The 16,515-nt window shown below is 31.9% G+C and overlaps 1 pseudogene; it reads left to right on the top strand.

Annotated features, from left to right (window-relative positions):
• The first annotated feature begins 8,046 nt into the window (after nt 1-8,046).
• On the top strand, nt 8,047-9,516 carry LOC146535525 (fork head domain-containing protein FD4 pseudogene; annotated as a pseudogene).
• The last annotated feature ends 6,999 nt before the right edge of the window (nt 9,517-16,515 follow it).

The raw sequence follows: 16,515 nt of genomic DNA, 5'->3' as shown, positions 1-16,515 counted from the left end.
TGTTTTTTAAGCTTCACGCTTTACCACTGCCGCGATTAGTCTTTCCAGTGCGGAAAAATTAAAATAATTAATTCATTCCTCTAAGTAGGGATCGAATCCCCCCCAGTAACAGTCAGTTGCCGCCCTACTGCGCCGTGAATCTATGAAGGCCTTTATTATGTTGGTGTCCAAAATATATTTGATTCAATTAAAGTATCAATTTATATATAATCTTATTGATTGTGCCTATCTTTTAAAATATTATATTGATATTAAAGTTTAATAATAAACAATAGCAACAATATTGATTTAAATTTACATTTTTTCGCTCTGGTGTCGAGGCAAAGCGCGGCGTTGAATTCTGCCACTCAGCACACAATGTTCCAGAATTCAACGAGAAATGGGGAAAGAAGTGTCTTAACACTTAACACTCTGCCTACCCTGCTGTGTGCGGGATACAGCGTGAAGCTGATTTAATAAGCAACAGCTTCGTCTAGTTGAATAAAATTTTGAAATAAAACCTATAACTTATAATTTCTACAATAGAATTAATGATGTTCTACATAAATCTTAATATTAGGTATGTCTTTTAAAGTTTTCATGCGTTCATCTTAGTGTTCTTGATAATGTAAACCAAAGTGCTATTAATATAATCTAGTCTTGTCTAGTATTTATAATTACATTTAAGCTCTAGTTAAATAATTATAAATAAAATGTAAATAAATGTTAATTTAGTTAAGTAAAGTCTACTATTACGCAGGGTAAGTTTGTTCGTGGCGTAAAGGTACGATTTATCTAACAGTGAGTCGGGCTGGTTCCGGCGTAATTACAGAGTTTAGAGGTAGAGTGAATTATTAGACGAGCGCCGCTATAATCATAGCAATAATAATTGTTATTCTCGTAGGGATGTGCTCTGAGATTGTCGATTATAATTTTTATGTAAATTATAACTATATTTATTATGCAATTTCATTATTTTGATAATAATTCGTGTATGTATAATATTTTTATAATTAGCTGGAGTTTTAGAACCTTTGAAGAAATATAAATATCATTTTTATATTAGAGTTTGTATTTTTTTATCAGCTTGCTGCAGCAGCTGTTGTGTTTACAGTCGCACTTTGTGTCTTGGCTACGACTGACCTGAGATGATCTAATAAAGATTCCTTCTCTACGGTCCAAGTAAAATATAATATAATAATGCTCAAAGTAAAAAAAGTGAATACAACGAAAACTTGTGTTTTACTAGTAAGTATTTATTATTTTATTTAGATAAGTAATTGTCCGTTATTATAGATAGCGATCTCCCCACCCTTACGTACCTACTGCTTTCTGAGGCCAGCTCATTTTTGTGGTTACTCGTACAAATTGAATTTCTACTATTACCTCCCTTTAAGACAGCGGCTCTATCTATTAATCCAATTTGATATTGTTTTATGGTGTTTGTAATATAATGTAGGTATTGTTTCATACTTAATTGAAGTACCATTATGACAAAATGATATTTTTAGTAATATTGAGTAGGTACCTACCTACTGTATAAACTAAATCAGCTTCACGCTGTATCCCACACAGCAGAGTAGGCAGATGGAAACTAGTGTTAAGACACTCCGTTCCCCACTTTGTGCCGTATTCTGGAGGCATTGCGTGTTAAGTGGCAGAACTCAACGCCACGCTTTGTCTCAGTACCAGAGCGAAGAAATGGAAATATAAACCTGTAACTGCGGTCAGAGTGACTGGGCTCTAAGGTTATGTCATGTATTGTACAATTCTTAGTTAATTCCATTGTACCTACATATATATATAAAGTTTTAAAAAAGAATCTTTTTATGTTTGTTATATTCTGATTTACGATTCCTATTTATGATCGAACTTCTTGAACCGCTAAAAGGTTTATAATAATAGTTACATGCCTATGTCTAGGCATGTAGATATCTAGGTAGTCTCAGGTTTGCTAAATTGGATAATTATAGGTAATAGACGTATCTACGATAAAAATGTTGTTTTTAATTAAGAATTTTATGAATAATATAATAAAGTAGCAAAGGCTATTAGCGGATATATAGATATTTCTTTAGTATATATAACGTAAATTACTGAAGACGGATCTAAAGCCTCAAGCCGGTGTGTTTGATGTCGAATTAATTTAATTAATACCACACCGACAACTTCTGCCATTAATTTGCTTAATTTGTTTTGTTTAAAGTTTATTGACTTTTCGTTAATGAAATTGCGTTTATCTCGTCGGATCGCATCTACGAAATCTCGGAAGCAGAACTAAGTGCCAATTCAAATCATAAATTTCCAGTGCATAAATTTAAAGGATGTATTTTGTAATTACATTCTGGTTAGTAATTTTGCTTATTTATTCGCGTGTTACGCATGACGTCAGATGGAACTCTAACGATTTAATGAGGCTTAAAGTAAATTTAGAATTTTTATTTAAGTATATGAATAAATCATCCATTGTAATTTGAAAAATTAAAAATCTTTACATACTTCGTTTTTATATAGGTACTAGTGGACCCGAACGCGGCTACGCCCGCTTGAACTATACGAATATTTATGAAATTATTTTCAGTTTTCAATAGAGAGATGCGTTAAGCAAGCTCATTTTGGGTGACATTTTCTAACAACAAACTTTGCAAATCGTTGCTTAGCAACGGTCGTATAGCGACGGTTGTTATTAACATGGCGGATTAAATTGCATGTCAAATTAATAAGTATTTTAATATATTGGTATATATCGATAATATTACAAATATGAGAAAAAAAAGTATCCTATGTTCATCCCGAGACCCTCAAGTATCTCTATATGAATATTTTATCACAATTAAATTAGCGGTTTGGCCCTGATTGCGTAAAAGACAGACAGACAGAGTTACTTTCGAACTTATAATATAGGTATGGATTAGTTGTTAACTGAAATATATTAGTCAATATAATTTAGTGTGAAAAATCTATATTCCATTCCCTATTGCCCTAAAACAAGTCAAAATAAAGCTTGAAAATCAAAACAAGAAAACTACACGGCAATTTATTTTCATAGGACGGCCGCCCTCGCAAATTCATTACTAGCGTAGCTGGCGCTTCCGTTTCCGACAACACCGACTCGATCCATGTTTATACTAACTAATCTTCGACTTTAACCGCTATTTAGTATACATTGCAGTTTTGTTATAAACTAATTTTAGAATATTCATATAAATCCCGCAATGAATAAGCTTTAATTGTATTTTGTATATAGTTTTACAGACGGACCTACAGTGATTGCTACGCCCTGACGTGACTTAGTTTGCACAACCTAAAGGAAAACTAACATTTTGATGCACTTTGCTCACGAAGTTGCAAGTGTTCTTTTGTATGGTTTTGTTCGATGTTTGAATTAGCATCAACTTTGTTAGGCACGTCAACACTATTTCATAGGAAAAGCTATTTACTGTATAATATGTTAGTTTGTTGATGTTTTTTTTTATTTCGTAATAGAAAATGTTTATTTTTAATAATGAATATTTATTCCGAGGCCAGTCAGCCAGGTTGTGGGTTCGATTTAATGAAATATTTAATATTTTGACTTCTTTGCTATGGTGTCAAATTCTGGTGAATTCGGCTGAAAATGGGGATCGGAATATGACACTAGTTCCCTTGGTGTGTTGTCTCTGTTTTTCTCAATGTTGAAAAAAAAATCTGCCAATGTTGGAAAATAAGTAATTCTTAAAATTTTTTTTATTTTAATACTATTTTTTGTCATATTTTCTTAAAAAACTTATATACCTAAGTATAGTATATTAAAAGAAGCTTCACATAGACCAATTTATAAATAAAACAAAAAAAGTTCATGTTAAATCAAAAATCCTTTACGCTTCGATCGAACGTAATTTAATACTGGAAATCTGAATCTATTTAACGTGGTCTTATGCGCCTACAAGGGGATAAATACCTGAGTTTTCATTCGAATATAACTTATATTACTTAGAAATTTAGGTTCAATATCTAATACATATTATCAGAAGAAATTGGATGAAAGACGTATAAGATAATACAGCTAGTTGAGCTTACAAATAACAAGCTGTTACGTGATTCGTCACGTGGACGGAGCGAGATCAGTACTTTATCTCACGCGTCTTGTTATCTTGTAGGTACTTCAATATGTCTAGATCTAGAATTATGGTGTATAAAGTTCTAGTATTCTCGCATTGCTGTATATCATTTGGGAAAAACGCGAAACTCACATTACGGGTAGTTTCTATTTTATTTATCTGAAACTTATTGCCCACTAATGAGGTATTTTTTGTTTCTACAAGGTGTAAGAAATTCCATTTGAAAATATTCGGTTTTGGAAAAAGAAAGATGAAACTTGTGAAACAAAATGTACTTAATATTGACTTTTAAATTCCGATAATAATAATGTTACATTATGAAATTATACTTACACTAATTTGCGGATGAAAGATAACAGTAATTAAATGACTTGAACATATTACATGCCATGTAGCTTTTTTTCCCAGTTTCACGCAAGCAGCGGTTTCGGTGAAAAGGGGGGAGCGGAGTGTCATAACACTACGCTCCCTAATAATTCTGTAGGCATTGTATGTTGAGTCGTGGAATTGAACGTCGCGTTTTGCCTCGTTACCAGAGCGAAAAAATGCAAATATTAAATATTTAATTTCCTCGAGTAGGAATCGAACTCACAACCAGTCGTGTTTACAGTTACACCCTTGTTCTTCTTTATCACGACTGGCCCGCTCTTCGTTTTTCCACCACAATAAATACAACCTCATATTTGCTCGCTGACCAATGATATATAACGTTTGTTAATTAGGTTATCAAACCGCGGCATCTACAAAGGGCCGGACTTAAAAGGCTCGTTGATATTAAAAATGCCGCTTATAACTTTTATCATAAATCACCCTCGGGCGTCGCGGGGTGCGCAAAAATGCCTACTTTGGACAAAAAAAATATGCAAGTAACGATGGACGCGACTTGAGAGCTTTTTAAAGTCGCCTTAGACGCTGTGCGGAATTAATTATCTTAGACGATAAAAGCAAACCAATGTCGTGCCTAAGCCACTGACGAAGCTATAAGTTTTCTTTTTAAATCTTCAATTGTTGAAAAATCCTATAGGGTTTTTTTGTAGATACAACATTTTTTCAAAAGATGATATTGGTTTCTTTCATTTAAAGTGGGTATTTACATTATTACATTTTACATACATTTATTATCCTTAAAAAAAATTTCCAAATATTAAAAAAAACAATAACTCTTCTTAAACTCTAGAATTGATTTTTAATAACTAAGTATATAATTACGACTGTAATAAGCGGTAATTTCTCTTTGTAATGTATTCAATAAACTAAGTTTAGAAGATAAACATCGAGTGGGCAATGAGTCCCGTGTGATCGACGAGAGCAGTTCCTCGATTTATGATTACCGAGAGCTTCTCTGTAATAATAAAACATCGACACGCCTTTATCGACTGCCCGCTCGATAAGCATCCGTGACGAATTTGCAGTGCTCGCACCACGCACTATCCCGTATGATATGATGATAAACATGGCTGCGTTATACCACCAGGTTTAACTGACAATATGGAACCCTAGCACTTCGCTTTAAGACACCTATTACACGAACGACTCCATCTCTTATTCCCTTTAACAATTTCCCAAGAGGAAATAGCCGAGATATTGTATCGATAAAATATTATTTCCAATTATGTGCTCGGTTTTTCAGGGTATTTTAGTTTCATTTTTGAGATACGCCGCCGACGTATTGTCTCTTATGTTATCCATGTGGTTAAATCATTTCGTTGTTAACAATTATGTAAAATAATGACATATTTCTCACATTAATTTGGGTTTGTAATGATAACATTTGTTGTAATTAAAACTACAAATGCATGTAATGAGTGGTCACATAACTATTCTGAGAGGTAGCTGTGTTGCTTAACAAACAATTATTAACTACTTGTGTGTAATTCTCACGGTAAATTGAAGTATGTCAAATTTTAACAAATCGCTTAAAGTTATCTAACTTCACATTAATTACGAAATGGATAAGTAGATTATTAGCTTGTGTTATACATTTGTTTATTTTGACATACAAGAGTCCGGTTGGAGATTGATTATTCATTCGAGTAGGACTATACGAAATTTTGTATCAGCCTTTACAACTCTAGATTTGCACAAGTCCCATTTATATATAGAAAACAAGAACAAAAATACACCTAAGACTTACCTATAGAGTCTCTACTTATGGAGTCTCTGCCTTATCTGGTGTACACTGAAATATTGTTAGTATAATAACAATATTGTTGCAAATAAATTAAATAAAATCTAGTTAGTATTAGACATGCCCTGAAAACGACAGTTTTTTAGAATAATATTTTATATAAAAATCCTTTTATTATTTGTACCTTAGGTAAAACAGTTTCATTTGTTGCGCAATAAGAACGGGGTCAAATTTAATAGCTACAGCTAGGTAAGAACAGAAATATAATTTCTATGTTTTAATAATTCTTTGTTTTACCATTTTTAATATTTTTATAAAATAAATATCTCAGTCACAAAAATATAAATGGGTATAATAGAAAGTAAAATAATAACATACTTAAACAGCTATAAAAAATGTTTTATAAACTAAAATTAAATTCCTTAATAAAATAAATAAGAAATTTAAATTTCTGTTTATATTTTTTTAGACGTTGTATGGTTTTAAAAAGCTTATTCTTAGATAACACCTGCAAGTTCGATACCTACTAAGTACCGCAAATACAAATTTACCGTTTTTATTTCTTGCCTTATAGGTTCTTAAATATTTACAATGCTAACTCAAACATTTTATTATTGTAAGCATATTGATAAAATGTTATATATAATTTATGTGAAGTTTCAATATATTTTGAGTGCGTATTTTGTTGTGGTAAAACATTCTAGGTTCATTATTTTTATATTTATTCTCTCTCTATTCTCTTCTTTCTAGTCATCATTTTTGTTAGATTTGTTTCGAGGAATTAGTACTAATTATCTAGGCTCTTTTTGTTCACACTCTGCTCATCACTCATAGCTTTTTAATAGACCAGGAAACGGTGAGGTAAAATAGAAAAATATGGATGAAGCTTGTCGAATTTAAACTCTATTAAAACATGTCGCCGAAACTGAAAATTAAGGTATAATCAACTATAGGTATTACATGTTTTCTAAGAAATCGTGTCGACAATAGTGACAAGGAAAATGTTACCTTACAAAAATGATTCAGTTTTTATTTCAGTTCAAACACCTTTGTATAGTTAACTTTTTCCGTTGGGTCTTCAAAAAGATTTATTTCGTGACTACTGTGGATTCCTACGTAATTTCCAAATATAATTCTTTGCTTTTTATTTATGTCGAATTATTTATTATACCTAGTAAATCATAAGAAAAGATTATATTAGTCAATAGGAATTACGTTGGTAAGTTTTTATCCATTAATATTGTTGTGTCCAGAATTCCGAAGATTTTGTCAATCAAAAATTACTACCTTCTATTTCCTAATAATAGGAAGAATGTAGATAACAGGTTGTTTCAAAACAATGACTTACACATATTAAATCAGTAGATACTATACTGCAATAAATAAATAGAACTGTATTGCAATAATAAATAAAAATATATTTTAACGGCAGAAATATGTAGAGAATTATACTAATTCATTAAATTTTGTTTTATATTCTTATTAGCATCTTTACTTTAATATATTACACATATACAGCCTGTACCCAACATATTATAATCATTGCATAATTTGAATCTTTTTTCTACAACATTGCATTCGCATTTTACATGCGCTAAATAAAAAGCGGTGTCATCACAAAAGATATTTGGAGGCAATATAAACATAATATCAATTTAAATTCCTTGTTAGTAGAGCGAAAGCCGACATCATACCTGAAATTGGACCCATGTCATTGGCTGGGGAGCGGACCAATAGCGCCATCACCGAGCGGCACTCCGCTCGCCCGCTGCGCGCCTCGGCCGGCAGGCGGGCCGAACAGTAAGCTCTCCTCGCCTCAGTTCCTTTTCAGACCTCGTATAGAAGTGACGTGACCCGCACTGTGTAGTTTCTGTAATTCTTAAAATTTTAAATTATTTAAAAGCGGTCGTCGGTACAAGTGATAATGCCGCGGCCCTCACGTGAATCTTACGGTGACCAGAAACCACCATATTCGTACATTTCCTTAACGGCGATGGCGATCTGGAGCTCACCGGAGCGCATGTTGCCCTTGTCCGAAATTTACCGGTTTATAATGGACCGGTTTCCATATTACCGTCGCAACACTCAACGCTGGCAAAACTCTTTAAGACACAATCTTTCATTTAATGATTGTTTTGTGAAAGTGCCGCGGCGTCCCGATCGTCCTGGAAAAGGTGCATATTGGACTTTGCATCCCCAAGCTTTCGACATGTTTGAAAATGGCTCCCTGCTTCGCCGTCGCAAGAGGTTTAAGTTGCAGAAAGGAGAGAAAGACAACCTAAACGCAGAGCTGGCTGCGCTTGCAAGTTTCAACCGAGCTTTCCTAGCGCGGCAAGCTGGGGCTCCAGCGCCGCCTCCTCCGTTGCCGACAGCTGGCTTGTACACACCGCCAATATGTCAGTTAAGTCCTGAACCTGCCGAACTTGCAGAAACAGCAACAGTCACAATATTGCCAAGAGAACGTCCACGCAGAGCTTTCACGATAGAGGCTCTGTTGGAACCAGAGCCGCCGCGGGCATCACCGTCGCCGCCCAACCCTAATATGCTGGCCATGCAGGTGGTTCAAGCGATGCCACCCTTAGACTTTTCTATGCCATCGCCTTATGTTCTCGCAGCACACCGTTATCAAGCTGAGTTGCTTCAGGCGGCGGCGCACGCTCTCCGCCCATGTTATCTTCCACCACATCCGCTACCGGTAGCGTGACATCAGCGGTCCTTAGCGCACTGCTCCAACATTTCGTGCAATTCTAGGTTGTAAGTATAGAACTGAATATAAAGACTCACATTCCAAAATTTCAATCTTATAAAACCTTTGGCTAAGTCATTGTTTACTTTTACTTAATAAATAAAATCTTACTAGATGCTGTTAAAATAAATAAATAATATAATAGTTTGCTAAAATTGTTTGAACTACAGTTTTGTAATGTGAATACTAAAATAAACAGTCGTTAAAGTTTAACGATACCGCGTTACGCGGCGACGGGAGGCCTAAATGTTTTGATTGTTAGGTGTTTGTAAAGAACGCAAGTACGCACTGTTAATATTTATTATTTAGTGATCTCATTTGTAAATAATTATTGTAAAAAGTTTCTATAACAATAACATGAATCAATAATCTATTAACTATTTATTATATTCATATGAAATTATATAATTGGATGGAAATGTAAATACTTATTCAACCGCTCTATAAATTTTGCATGAGAAGGTACTGAGACTAAGAAAAACTGTTATTTATTTTATTTTACTGTTATAAGTGTAGTTAATAGTTATATATTATTGTAAATATTGTTTTCAAAGTTACAACTTAATAGGTATATTAAAATATAATATTAATTAGAATTTTTGTTTTATTATTCAAAAATAAAATTCCCATTTAGGTTTTTTCATGTTTTTTAATAGAAAATATGACATATATGTTTTCTTAAACATAATTAACTTAATAATAATAATATGTATTGATAACATTAATCAATTAATTAATTAATTTTTAAATTAAATTATTTTAAATAACACGCCAACCAACTTTACAGATATTTTAATATGATATTCCCTTTAACATACACAAGACATTATTAATTTAATGCTTTAATTGAGGTATTAATTGCCTCTTAATCTTATTTTTACCGTCAAAAACAAAAATCTCCAACACTAAGTAATTCCGGGTGGCATCAATTTTCCTAATCGAGTTACTACGCTTTTTCGTAGTCCAAATTGTGTGAAATATCTACGTAGCTCGTCCTTCTTGGGGGGCGGAGGAAGAAAGGTATATTCTAAATAATAAAAAATGGTCGCGGAGGTGGTCTGTTTCACGGTGTAACGCACTGTAACGACCGCATTTGTGCCCTAATAGATCGTGATATTGCATCCACTTGAACAATTGCTGACTCATGGACCCTATAACTAAATATATAATAAGTTATTTATAAAAAAAAACCTTCTAAAGTTACAGAGGGAGTGAGAGAGAGAGTTCTTCTATAGTTAGATAACTAATTTTGTAATACAGAATATGATACAAAATTTAAAAAAGTAGGTCATGAAAATATAATACAAATTATAATAGTTTTTTTCGTAATTATGAATATATGAAGAATTTACATATTTATTTTTTAAAATTTTTAGAGATTTTGTTAATTAAGCACTTCACGGCGCTAAACTTAACCGCTCAAGAACATAAGCGCAGAAATAAATGCAATGATTATAAAAGAAAGAAAGATTTACTTTAAATCATTTATAATTTCCAATAATAGGAAACAAAGTAGGTTGATAAATTATAATCATTACCTTAAAACTATCAGAATCGCAGAGAGAGGCATAACCGAGTGAGAAACCCATAAAAAATATATTTTTACACTTTGCTCTACAACCCTATATCATGCAGAGCATCTTAGTTGTGCGACATAAACGCGCTAGCTTGTGGGTTCGATTCCTACTCAAGAAAATGAAATATTCCACCATTCAACATTTTGGCGGAAAATGGGGAAAATGGGGAAATGGAAGTGTCTTAATGGGAACGGAGTGTCTAAGACTAGGTTCCCTCTGCCTACCCAGCTATATGCGGGATACAGTGTAAAGCTAAATGAGTTATATTTAGTGACAGCTACCAACATATTGAAATTGATTATGGATATAGCGATGAAAAAAATCAGCTTATGATTGCATATCTTTTGATTGAAATACTTTCTCCTTTTTAATATTAATAGGTACATACCTGGTTATATTTGCCAAATTGAGTTTAATATTTAGAAACATTTAAGTAACTAAATTTAACTTATCTTAATTTTTATTTCTCTAATAATAAATAATACATATTTCATAAAACATAAACTGATATTAGTTTCCTAACAACTGAAGAACTCTAGGTCATAATTGAATATTACGAGTTTTAGTAATCGTAAGTCTTTCTATTTACGACTATATTCATACGAGTACGTCACTGCCCGTAAATATTTACTTGTTTAAAATAATATAATAGTCCTATAAATATGTCTGTCCTACGTAAATCTGTTTGGAGTTATTATCTTTTGTCGTTGTTGTTTGTGATATTTATTTGTAACCTATTATTTAATTTAAAATATTTATATAAGATATAAATTGTATATTTTACAATTATTTTCTTTTTTCAGCTTTAATAAGGTAAAGTGTTCGGCCACTTAAGATGCATGTCTCAAAATTGGAATTTATAATATCTATAATAAAAGCTGTAGCCGAGTAAGCACTGACTAAACAAACGTAGCCATATTGAAAAAAATGTCTTTCATTTCTAGGTAACTAAGTGCATTCGTTAAAGTAGGTAAACATTTTTTTTTATTAATATGTTACGTTTTTATCTTCATCCATTGATATTGTTTTATTGATTAAAACCGAGATATATTAAAAAAAAAATACGAATCGACAGAGAATTTATTAAAGAAAGATAGAGACTGGTAAATGTATTAAAAAAAAATTGTAAAACAAAAATATACAATCAAAATGTGGTTTTGCTTGTTGCGTTGGTAAATATCGTCAATTGTAAATAAAAAATATACGTACTTAATTTAATACATAGTTTAACAAAACCAGACTGGCTTTTATATATAGAAAATAATAACTTCTAGACTCTATTTTAAAAAAAAATGCAAATATATCAAGTAGGTATCATTAATAATAGTTGTGTCAGCTATACTTAGCTCGTAGTATAGCGAGGCTGGTTTGTTTGGCCTGTTATAGAATGAAAGGGACTAGAATAATGGCGGATGTGTGTAATTATTAACAGGTAATTTCATTAGGGTAAATATGGCGTAAATAAGAAAATGTGCGGGTACGGTAACGACAGTGCAATTCTCTTAATTGGTAGGCTTGTTTGTTAACTGTAACTAAGTCTATTCGCTTATTTATTATGACCAGTCTTGGGTTGAGATTTTCATATGTGGTATGTTATTTAGTTTTAAAAATGTTGTTTTTAGGGTTCCGTGGCTTAAAAGGAAAAAAGTAAACCCTTATAAGGTCACCTTAGGGAGCTGAGTGTCTTTACACTAGACTCCCTTTGTCTACCCTGCTACATGTAGGTACTATAAAGGGTAAAGCTGATATCTGATTGATACAGAATGAAACAGAAAATTAAATTAATTCGTGAGTACCTACTTACATACAACGTGGTAAGTACGGTATGAAATATCTGGCTATAGATCTATTCGGGGAAATGTTTATATTTAAATTACTTTAATTCACATTTACAAACTTAAAATCATCTCGCAAATACTATATTTTTGATTTACCAACAAGAATTATTAAGTAATTGTAAGAGGCATCAAACATATGCAAATGTACTTACAGAGATAGATTTACGAGTACATTGATAGCTTACGTCGTTGCGTTTTTCATATTAATATACGGGCTAGTGAACTAGACAATCGTGTCGTAAATATCACTTGTTTACTTGTTACTAAGTAGATACCAACAAAGGGAGATAAACGTCACATTATTACACTTGCGAAAACGATGCTAGTTTTAATTGAATAATAAACTATATAGGATACTTAATATTATATATATTTCCTGACCATATACATATATGTATCTATTAGTTGGATGATTTTACAATTTCTTTACTGAAAATATCGTAAAATATAATCACTTGTAAAATTTATCTAACACAATAAGGGCAAAAATAAAAATTTAAATTCAGTCAAACTCAAGTAAACATATTTTTTTGTCTTTCTACCTCTGTTATTAACGTAGGTAAATAAATGTATCGTGCTGTAAAAAAATATAAAAACAGAATGTTAAAAACAAAATGTTTCACAAATATTGGATTTTGTTTTCGTAATTGTTCTTGCCGAAATCAAATAATAAATATTTGTAGAGGCAGATGTTTGAAAAGGATTATTATAGAACCTTAAATAATAATCGGTCTCTTAGCACTTCTGTTGATGGTTTTGCCCGAACACCTTTGTATGGATACGAAACCTCTAATTTGGAAATTAATATCTAACACATTGTGTCCATCCGTCGTTTCTTTGCGTTTTTATTCTGACTTTGTACTCTGTAATTATCCCAGCGTGATAGTTTACCTTAATATCAGATAATTCCCTTTTGTAAATAGATACATGTAAACAGTATATAAGCAAATAAAACTATTTTATCTATCTAAATATTTTTCCTAATATAGTGTTATAATATTTCATTATTATAAATATATTAATGTTACTTCGTATGCACAGATATTTACCTATATAAAGATACTTTTTTTTTTCTATATGAATAAATCATAAGAATACTCCATCACGGCTAGTAGGTAGGTAGTATCCTATTAACTCGAGACAAATCTCGGAGACATATCGTCTCTTAAAATCTAAAACAAGGGCTATTCCAGAACATTAATTCATTTTGTAAATAGTTATTGAAGATTGTTTAAGAACTTATTTTAGTGTATCTGACGATGGGCGGTACGGCGCATAATTTAAAATGACATATTTTAAAAAGCCTTTATTATTAGTTAAGATTAAGGTTCAAATTCATGTGTCAACAAAGCTATTTATAGACGAAACAATCGCCGGAACCACACCACGGGATGCCGTGGAGCCGACTGGTCTATCATCTACCTTTACTGTGGCCCTTTCAAGACCATGTCGCGCCGATGTTGTTTGTGTTCTAAGGGTCGTTTAATTCAATAAATAGGATGTATTCATTAAAGCATTACTTCAATGCACCTTTAGTGTTTTATTTAGAAGGTAGGTACCTACCATTTTATCGGATTTCATTCTCAAAAATATTCATAAAAATACAGATAAAAAATAAAAAAAAAATATCTGGCAAAGTATATTATAGTGTATCATAATGTTTTGATAATAAACACTTTAGACAAACTAAGACTGTATGTATGATGAATATGAAACAAAATATATATTCTACTTAATTGAATTTAGGTCAGAGATTGGTATTATATTAAAATAAGGAAAAGGAACTTGTATTAGAATAATTAAGATAATTGGTACCTACCGCAACATAACAATTAGATCAAAGTAAATCGATAATATTGCATTTACATTTTGCTAATGGTTATATTTAATTAAAAAACATTACATCTGAGAATAACACTAGAGGATCCTAATTCCATTAGTTCCAACTATTAGCTAATAACACATTTTTTGCACAAATACCGCATTCCGAAATGTCCATTACCAGTTCTGCCGATCAAAAAGTCTTATGCGCAACAAATAACAACTATAATATGAATTATATATTATTAAAAATAGAGTTGAATTTCCAATGATCGGAAATATCGATTTACATGATATATTTTAGGATAAATGTCATTAGGTCACGTATGGTAGGCCAGAGCTTCATCGACGGATGATGGTGTGAAATAAGTGTTCGCCGACGCCTTTGTGCCCGCCGCGCCGCCCTGTACCGTTTTGTATGAGGCGCTTTTTGTGTGCTGCGTTTAGGATGCGTCCTGTTTTTTGTGCTTTGTTTGTAATGCCGAGTGTGTGGGACTTGACACGTAGGTAACTATTGTTAATACCTGTTTAATACATCTTTTGTGACGTAAGCAGCATTTTTGTTTGGCTTAAGTTTTTATATTTACATTGATATTTATTAAATTAAAAAAAAAAATTATTAAATTAAAAAATTTTAAATTAAAAGTTATTTATTTCTAATATCCTATGTTACTATTATTGATTGCAAGTAAGACAACGGTATTGAAATCCATTTAACCAATCGTTAGCACTCGGGTTAGTGACTCATAAAATGTTTATCTAATGTTTGCACGCGAAAAGCTTAGTTTCAGTTAACATAAGCACTTGCGCAGAATTGGCTACCATTATTAAATTGGTCGGCTATTATGAGAATGCGAAGTTGTTTCTCAAAAGTGATAAAAGACATATTAACTATCGTGAATTGCTTTTACAACAACAATCTAAAAACTTGTTAACATTTTTAGAAAGCGAAATAGCGACGTTTATTTATTTTCAATCTTAATTTAATAAAAACTGTAGTAAAACAAATTGAATGGCTACACTTCATGAAAATGATTATTTATCTTGATTGAATTTTACTTTTTATATTTGCAAATTTCTGCATATGAATGACGATTTTGGTTGCTATATATAGACTTTCAAATGACCATTTATGCATAAATGTTTACCTCGTTTTGTGAATAATATCTATGTCCAGTAAAATATACAAGAAAGAGGATACTCGTATATATTTGTAGAAAAGTAAAATTACTTGATCGACATCGCCCAACTAGGCCTTGACAGACATTCCTCATATCTTTGTTTAATCCCTTAGGACTGACAATTGCACCAATCGACACTTTTATACGACATTTCAAGACATCCTTTTTTGAAATACGTTAATGATAAAAGAAGAATATAATGATTTTCTTATGGACTTAAATCGTCAGTTTTAAAGAAACAAGGTGACAATTTAAAGTCGATTTATCTGTTTGCTTATTCTCTAACGAGACGGCTTTAGGAGGAAACAAAGTGGTGTAAAACTTTAAATGCATAAACATGTGCAGAGACAGTTGACATGAAATTGTGATGATACACACAATATGTAATTTATAGGCGCCGGATGATCCGATGATTAGAGCCTTCGCGGTAATGATTGCTTGTGATTATCGCGCCAGTTCTGTGTGCTCAAAGTTGAGACATTTTGTAAATAAATATTATTTCACCATTATAAATTTATATCATATGTTATATGACTAAGTAATAATTTTAAGCTTAAAATATACCTTAACTTATATGTTGTGTATAAAATACAGGTAAGTATAGTGTAGATACATGTACACTTCGAATATATGAATGTTCCCAGGTCCTTTTCGTTTTTGCTTCTAATCAAAATCCAAAAATATAATTTGGAGGAGTTGTTGATGTGAATATGTTTAAAACGACAAGGAAAAATGCATGATATTAATAATCCATATAACTTTTCACCTTTTGATACATACATGTCAAAAGATGTAGAGCTCCAAAAGAACGCATTTAATTCACATTAAAGAAAAATGAAGGAGCAAAATTAGCTTTGTGGTGTGTATGTGTAGTGTGGAACCGTAAAAAATTCTGCTTCATTATGAATAACGCAAGATTGATTCCCACACAAAAGCTGTCAACCTCGGCGCACGAATAAAAAGGCAAATGCGGATTTTATTGTTGTTACAACAAAATGAAGTCATAATGAGTAGGAGTCGGTCGGCGAAATGTCGCGATTGAATTAAAATTGCTTCAATATTGTGGTTACGTTTGACATTTGACAGGCGTTGCTGACATCTGACGTGCTGTCACTGATGTCTTATGGAGGTACGCGAACTTAAAG

Source organism: Heliconius melpomene, chromosome 10 (assembly GCF_056956725.1).
Source record: "Heliconius melpomene rosina isolate 202511_hmr_F chromosome 10, ASM5695672v1, whole genome shotgun sequence".
Lineage (NCBI taxonomy): Eukaryota > Metazoa > Arthropoda > Insecta > Lepidoptera > Nymphalidae > Heliconius > Heliconius melpomene.
Note: the sequence above shows the minus strand (reverse complement) of the source record. Positions and strands in the feature narration are given on the sequence as shown.